Consider the following 8,693-nt stretch of genomic DNA (forward strand, 5'->3'; position numbering starts at 1 on the left):
AGACATGTGCGAGTCCTCCGAAATGAGCAGTTTGTAATTTCTCTAATTTTCGCGTCCTCGAATCCCAGGTCCTCCGGCAGCGACCCGGAAACGGATGTCGGCGCGCCGTCTCTAAGGAAAACAAATTTCTCTAAAGGCTCTTCGAGGATCAATTATCGAGGAGGCTGTCCGGAGGAGCCGTAACCGAGGATAAACTGATTTAGAGGAGAGAGGAGTCTCTCTGGAGGAGCTATAACCGAGGGTGCAAAGATGTCAAGGAGAGAGGAAAGGAGAGAGGAGTCTCTCTGGAAGAGCTATAACCGAGGGTACACTGATGTATTCTCCGGAGTAGATTTCAGCCAACAGTGATGTTTAAAAGAGGCGTGACGCATGGCTGGACTTATGTCAACGAAGCACAGCTCTGCAAACTGTTCCCATTGTGATTATAAGTTATTCAAGATGATCAAATGTGAATCAGACTTTCTGCCGTTTACCGTTTGTTACTCACTAATCACATATCCCCTGGATTTTAGGCTATTTATTTGTTTAATACAACTGCTTTCCTTGTGACGCGATGTTTACAGTGAGAAGAGCTGCTGAGGTCAGTGCAGAAAGCACAATAATATATATCGCTCAATGATAAATGTAACAGGCCTACATTTCACACTTTATTTGTAGGTTTTAGGAGATATCTACAAATAAACAGTAGATATTTTTCATGAAACCATATAGGCCTCGCTTCACATAATAAAATATACAAGGGCTGTATCCTGATATTTATTATATGCTTTAGGAGCTGTTTGTGTTTGTTGTACAATGTGTAGGTGTGTTTTGTAGAGTGTATGTGTGTGCTGTACATTGTGTGTGTGTGTGTGTGTGTGTGTGTGTGTGAAAGTTGATGCGCCGGGCAGACAGGTGGGTCTCAGTAGCTTAAAGGACACCTATCATGATATATTTAAATGATATATTTTAGGGCCATACCTATATAAGTTATATTTATACGTTTCTGTTTTCAAAATACCAAACAGATCATGCATTTTAGCCATGCCTAATTTCGCTCTATTTGCTGTTCTCCAGCCCTGTTTTTGCAGAGGGCTGATTCTGTGAGCTGCAGCTGACCACGCCCCCCTGCAGGAGAGGGGAGCGTGCTCTGATCAAGTCAGAAGAGGGGGAGACAAATAGATCTCCGTCCTCCGTGTTTTACTATATTATTATATAGAGTCGTTATTCATTTGTTTTAAAGCTCAATAAATAATAAAGAAGACCTTTCTAATTTTGTCCGGAAGATTTAAACTTTAACGGACATCTTGACCGGCGAAAGAAACTGAAACTCTGCAGCACGGTCCCCTCGTTCCTTGGAAGAGACGGAGAGGTGAGTGTTTGTCATCTACTGGTGGACTAACCAGAGAGAATTACAGTGCTTGCCTCGACGGGGAGGGATTGCATTGAATTACAGCAGCGGGAGCAAACGCTTGCCTCGGGGAGGGAGAAAAAGAGCCAGAGCGGAGAATAAACAGAAGGGCAACCGTGGCAACCAAGCGNCATTAATAATTGGGAATGTGTTTTACACTTTACAACAAGGCTCCCTTTTGGCAGTTATAAATGTTAGTAACTCATAAATAAATGGTCATAAGAGATGCCAAGAAACAAGATGGAAGGGGGGAGGATCCACTCAGTGAACAACAGATATCAAGGATGTTGGCTGATGAAGAAGACGAAGTACGCTACGTAGTCAATATAAGGCTTAGTCATCTTGCCAAATAGTGAGCCTGCGTTGATGACTGGTTTATAAATGGTTCTTAATGATTAATAAAGTGTTTACAACCTAATTAATAACCTAATTGTAAACCCTTTATGAATCCTTTATAAGGGTAGTCTTATTGTAGAGTGGTACCCTCCACTAAGAATTCGCTTAACTAAACTTGACTACATTTTGGAACTGATACTAGGTTGTTAACTATTTTTCTATTCTTTGGCAAAATCTCAGCTGATAGCCATAGTGGCACTCTTCTTCAAGACATGTACATTGGGAGATACCAAATATTTGTATCCGTTTATGCTACAAAGCACGTTGGCTTTTGTTAATATGGCAATGTTAATTCATAATTCTCATAACCAACTCTTATTAAAGAGGTGAGATGCATTGCCTCCCAGTGTATCTTCTATTCCTTTTCAAATGTGCCCAGAAAACATTTGATCATGACTCCTTTGCGTTCACGAGATGACAGTGCGTAGGCTGACTCTGGACACTTTGATGTCATATCAGTGAGCAAATGTGTGTGAGCTTTTATTTGTGTGGGTGGGATGGAAGTAGGGTGTGTGTTGGAGTGGGTAGCACGCATGAATCAAACCCTGAGGCAAGATTATACAGAAAATGTGCTAGTAATGCACACACAGTAGCAGTCGGATCCTTGCGAACACACACCCAGATACACACTGCTCGCTGGCTTTGGCCGAATGAATTAGAGAACTGGTCCCTTGAGAGCCACTTAAGTGAGCAGAGGAAAATGAGGTTAAGACTTATACTTAGTTCTCCTCTCTGTGCCGACCTGGAAATGTAATCATCCCTCCAAAAGCCACTATATTTGTTTATTTTGCCTCCACCAATGATCAATATTACCTCTCCACTTTAACCAGTTGCTCTTTAATATGATTATTTAAGCTCAAACATGTCACGCACTGCTGCAAATGTAGGCCGACGGCTGTGGAATTAGACTGACATCAATTTCTAACACAATACCCTAAGGACAAGTTGAAAAAGTTCAAATGTGATTTTTGGCAGCTGCACTTGACTCTTCGGAACAGGTCTCTGGTACTCACTGGTGTTTCCGACCATGCAGCTGGTCCCCATTAATGGATACCTTTCAGCTTCTGAATGCTCCACTTGAAAGCTAGAAATAGAGATGATGTCACCCGCTCTTGGCGCCAGCTGACAGTCTCGTTGAAGGACTCCTCAGAGAGCCGATCCCACAATGTGCCGCCTTCTTTGCTGCATCTCAGCGCCCACCTTTAGTGTGGTGTGATGAACTGTGTCTTCAGCATTACACATCTGCAGATACATCAGTACATTGATATATAACTCTACAAAGCAGAACATTTACACCTCGTATTCTTTAAATGTGTCTGTGATTAAGGCTTAATAAATTGGGCATAGGGTTTGAGTGGAGTAAACAGGAACTATAATTCAAGGTATTTGTGTAGTGTTAGTAGATTAGTAGAGAATTCATTTTTCCTAGAATAATATAAATTCCAGCTAAAGGAGGAGCGGGGAAAGGTTAACCTTATCAATTACATATTTGTAGGGCTATCATGATGACACATTTATAATTAAATACTAAAATGTGTGCTAAAATAAATTGCTGTTTTTTGATAATATTATATTTCCTTCAGCAAGATATTGCCTGTTCCCAGATTTTCTTTTATAAGGATTTTTTGAATATTGTTCGTGTTGATTTGAACTCCATCTCTTTTGTTTTCTGCACTGTTGGTCAGAAAAAGAAGACATATGAAGATGACCCCCTTCTGTGAAATAGTGACTGTAATGTTTCACCAATGCCATTTTAGAAGATCAGACAAACGTTTTGGGCAATACAGCATTGTGTACTGGATATTTGTGCTTGTTTAATCTAGATTTGTAATACTGCCAATCTAGGAAGTGCCTTTATGTCAGCGGCAAAAGCCTTTCAGTGAGTCTCTCAGAGCAGATGTGTTATTCTGCCCGTAGCTACCTCCATGACTGCATATGCATATTTTGTAGTCTACACACAACCTATATATATTTTTTCTCCCTACCTCTAAAGCATTGTGTGTACAAGGACATGAAGAAACTCCTCACTTTTGAAGGTGAGATATAATGAGTTGCTAACTGTTGGAGTATTTGATCCAATGTGTCTTCCCCAACATATGCATTGCAAATATGGCAGCTTCCTATCACTCCCCCGCAGAGCCCCCCCCCCCACATCTTATCCAGTGATGTGACTCGGGTGCATCACAGCGTTGCACTTCATAATGTCACTACAAATCACGTGTCCAGTGTTAGGTAATACAGTGCAATGGCCAAGTAACATCCAGGCAGTGCTGGGGGGGGGGGGGGTGGTCGGAGATGGGGTCGGGATCCAGTCTGACATTGTAATGCGGTCAATGAGTCAGAGATGCTTGATATAATTAAGCAATGACTTGGTTTTGTCTCGGTGTCTAATCTCTTTCACATGATCTAAGTATTTCAGCCTCGCAATATCACTGCTTTGTCAAAGAAGAGCTATGGGACTTTTAACTGCTGCTTTGTGTTCAGTTGTCTTAAAACGGGACACGAAAACAGAACTCTTTTTTAAAATAAAACCCAAAAAAGGGTTGAATTCCCTTTTTTAATTTTTGGTTGTGTTCTCACAGGCAAAAACATATTGCTAGGTACGTGAGTTTTAAGATAACTGTTAATGTAATACTGTTTTTAAAAAAAAAATCAAAGCTACTGTTTTTATCACTGCTCATTTTCAGCACGTTGAAATAAATCATAGAGGCAAGAGGGATGTCTTCAGCAAAGTGGATTGCAATCTTCAGCAGGGCAGAAGAGCGTGTGTGCTTGTATATGTGTATGTATCTAAAACTATAATTTAATTTAATATATACATTTTTCTTGTAAGTTTTATTTGTACTTTTGTCTTATAGGCTTAATTTCGTAGAAACTCTACTAAACTCTCACGTCTGATCCTTTCTTTATATCTCATGGCTCAATGAACCCCGTGAAACTAAGATGACTCACAACAAGTTCCTTTGATTCTGACATGAATATGTTTATACACTTTAATAAGCCTTTAAACATATTCCGTTCAGAGCATTAGATTGATGGCTCACTCTACATTGGAATTGGTGTCAAGCCCTATGCTGCAGGTGGCGGTGGTTGATTATCATCAAGTGTTAGCTTGCAGCAGAGTTATGTCAACAGCGTTTTGTGGCCCCATTTTGCACTGTAATAATCATAGGGTGGGTTTCTGAGGGGCCGACCCACCCACCGCTCCTACAGCTGCTTGTTTGTTCCCAGTGCTGCGTTCAGTCATCGGGGGCCGGGCTCCTTTCGCCAGCTGCTGGTTGGCCAGCTCCTCGCACAGGTATACAGTCAGGCTCATCTCTTACTGTGACATGATATTGACCATAATGTGACCATATTGTGCCGCGAGCCAGTCAAAGTGTTTACTTCCTGTCCGTCTTCTTCTGCTAATCTCTCTGGAGTCCACAGTCTTTGAACCCTTTTCTTTCCGTTGGCTTTCCTTTTCTTGTTCTTTTCCGCACTGGGGACATTGAAGCTATCATGAATCCAAAGTTGTTGTATAACAAATAAAAAAAGTATTCAAAGGTGTTTCGTGAATGTGTTTTTTTGGCCAAAGCTGACATTAAAATAACCGGACTCCTTTCTGCGGATTGATATGACTCCTCATAGTCCCTTGATCAGAATGTCCTTAACAATTGTCTGCTATCGATAAAGGGCATGATGTCCAAATTAACCAATCAGAATCTAGCAATCCACGAAGCCACGCAATCAATTCTGATTAGGAACATTATTCATGAGAAATCACAATAAAGTTGCAACAACCCAGATACGCACCTTAAGTGCCCTTAAGCCAGGCATAAATAATATATATATATATATATTTGTTTTCCTTCATTTATATCCAGACGGGTACATAGTTCTCCTATTCATTACACTCTTCCATACTGTATTAGCTTTGTTGCTCTTTGTAAGAAATAGTTTGTTGTGTCTTGTGAGTGCCTAGAGATAAAAATGTGCCTGTAGCTTTAAAACAAGAATTGGCTCCTTTACCGTTCTTCTGTTATTGAATGCTAATGGTCCCTTTTTAAATAAACAAATTAGACTAAACAGCTAACGAGCGCTTAGCTGGGAAGGTGTGAATGTAGAAAAAGGCCAGCGCTTAGTCAACTTTCCCCAGATAAATAAAGCTGTTAAACATCAAAGAGATGTAATTGGGTGTGAAGAATGCTTAATTTGTTGTGTGGCACATTGTTTTCGCTCTAACCAGCGTCTGACTAAAAGCATCTGTGTGCAGAGCATCTTGTTACAGTGTTAGCAGGAGCTTAACACAAATTGCAGTGTTTTTAAAGGATTATCACATCGCATACGCCAATGAACTGTGAGCGGCTTTACCAAAAAGTGATTTTTGTCCCAATTGAAACCCATTATATTTGTTTATTTAATAAAAATAATTAACAGAATTTATGTAAAAGGACTATGTTTCTCTTAGATATATGGGCTGGCTTTGAAAATTGACACATCTTAGGGTGGGAAATCTAGTAAACAATAGATGAGTGAGTCAATATTATTGTGTTATAGGTTTTGTTCAGTGGCAGCTTTGTCAAATGTATCAGCACATGAAGTGACACAACTTAATATGGCTTAAAACATGGGTGCAATATATAATCACTATTTTTGGTATTTTTTAAAGGGTTCCTTACCAGTTTTCATTCAAGCCTACCCTGTATTACAAATACATGTATCTCTGAAAGACACACACTGTACATTTAAGGATAAATAGATTTGATTTCAGCACTGTGGCGCCTAAGAACATCACCGAAAGAAAATGAAAACGACCCAAAGAAACCAGGAATAATTACCAAACATACAGATTTGGAAATAAATAACAGTGACATTGTGTGGGCTGATTATTATTATTATTATTATTATTTCTTGTAAATCATCTCTTAACCCCTCAACCTCGCTCTGGACCAATTCTATCAATATGTCAGATTAAACCTGTTTTATTAAAGGTTGAACAACAATCCATAGACTTAGACTTGCTTGTATTTCCATGTAACAGTAAGTACATTCCAACGTTGTCTCTTCACATATAGAGGAAAGAGCAGATGTGCAGCCAATCAAAGACAATTTGACCCCTGTTAGTTCTCGGTGAATGAATATCACATTGTGCCTCTTTTAGAACATTCAGGGAAATTGTAATCACATGCCTCTGCCTTATCACTAACACAGCTCCCTGCAGATTGGCCTGGAGCGCGCCACTAACTGAATTAGTCCGACTGTACAGCAAAAATGTTTCCATTGTTTCCAACAAAGAAGCATTTGACTGAAGCCATCAGACTGTGCTGTGCCGTTGCAGCATGTGAGGATCACAGGTCTCATCCTTTATGCCTTTTTAAATGACTGATGGCTTCGGGGGACAGTGTTTTTTTTTATTAAACATTTACTTACTTTTGAGAGGTTTTCACTCTTTGTACGTTATTATTCCCTCATCTCAAAATGCACACAGAATATAGATTATCAGCGGCTCATTTTTAAGCTGCTGCTGCCTTTGGCTGTGGCTTGCTGCTGGAATTCCTAATGCAGCTAATTAGCATCTTGATTGGCCAATCTGAAGCAATCTGCCTTCATCTCTGACAGCATTAGTCATGTAATATGCCGACAACTGCACGGCTGATCACAGATCCCCTGGAGTTTGGATTAAGAACTAAGTATGTTCCATGTCACTCCTCTTGTCCATATTATGATTAAAGGCATGTTTATGGCTGCCTTGTGTTTGGATTATAATCAGTTCTGTGCTGCTGGCTTGGCAGATTCTGTCTGTGCTGTATTGAGAAGCTCAGTCTTTATTGTTCCTAGCCATGTGAAGAGTACAGGAAAACTGATGTTGATTGACTCGTGATTTTGTTCTTTTCTTGATGAATCATACTCTCTGTTCATTGATATTGGATTAAAATGCAGCCGTGAAATGACGCAAGCTTTAGACAAGTATTTCATTCTGACTGAATGCATTCATTTAGACTCTCCAGCCAGGCACAGCTGATTCTCGCAAACCTTAAACTGCAATGACCTCCTGGATATCCTTCAGCTCTTTATGGATATACAATATGGAATGACCCCTGACCGGCATTTTAACACAATAAAAGCAGCTGATTTATCATGATTTCCACCATGAAGGCTCAAGAGGCCTGAAGGAAAATGATCAAAAGTAAACACATTATTCTGTGTAACAATAATGCATTCGTTATTAAAGGTTGTCTTGGAGCCGGAGGGTTTTGTTCCAGCAAAGCAAATGTGTGTATGCATGTGTGGGTGGCTGGATAAATATATAAGTGCAGGATGTGCACTGCGCGTACATTAAATAGCTAATTATTCACTGCAGTTAAAAACAACATTTAAGTAAAAATATTATATTTATGATGATATCAGTAGCTTTGGAGTTCCTACAAAATTGAATACCTAGCTTAAATTGTAGCTTAGATTGCAACCTTAATCTGCTGCAGTATTCAAATGCATCTTAATAAAATAATCATGGGATGCAAATAGGAGGTAAAATGCACACTCTCTCTCTTGGGTCGTGTTAAAACTCCACCATCGCTCAGTGCCTATATCAGCTCTTTTATCAGCGCTACAGAAATTAAATATTTTCTTTTCATGTGTGCAGTTCAAATAACATTGTATTTTCCCAGCCACAACACAGCCACTGAAGCAGTTGTCTAAGAATACAATTAGCCCCTGAGATGACTAATCCTCGTTTAGTCGTTGAGCATGATGTGCAGTTGTTATGACACATATCTCTGCGGCTCTAATGCCTGTCTATATTTGGCTGTCAATGTGACAGTGCTAATTGATGATTTCCTCTTTGTTTGTGAGCAAGATTCACTTACACGTGAGACAAAACAGAGAAATCGAAATACAGGGAAGAAGCTAAGACTGCCAAGGACACGAC

General features: G+C 39.9%; 1 long non-coding RNA gene across 1 annotated transcript in view; it reads left to right on the forward strand.

The window, feature by feature from the left end:
* Window positions 1–1,308: 1,308 nt before the first annotated feature.
* LOC104962833 (uncharacterized) overlaps window positions 1,309–8,693 on the forward strand; it is an 18,766-nt gene continuing 11,381 nt past the window's right edge. Inside the window, exon 1 of the long non-coding RNA XR_800250.1 lies at window positions 1,309–1,396. This is a non-coding gene — a long non-coding RNA (uncharacterized lncRNA). The remainder of the gene's footprint in view (window positions 1,397–8,693) is intronic.

Source organism: Notothenia coriiceps, unplaced genomic scaffold (assembly GCF_000735185.1).
Source record: "Notothenia coriiceps isolate Sejong01 unplaced genomic scaffold, NC01 NC01_scaffold00035436, whole genome shotgun sequence".
Taxonomy (NCBI): Eukaryota; Metazoa; Chordata; class Actinopteri; order Perciformes; family Nototheniidae; genus Notothenia; species Notothenia coriiceps.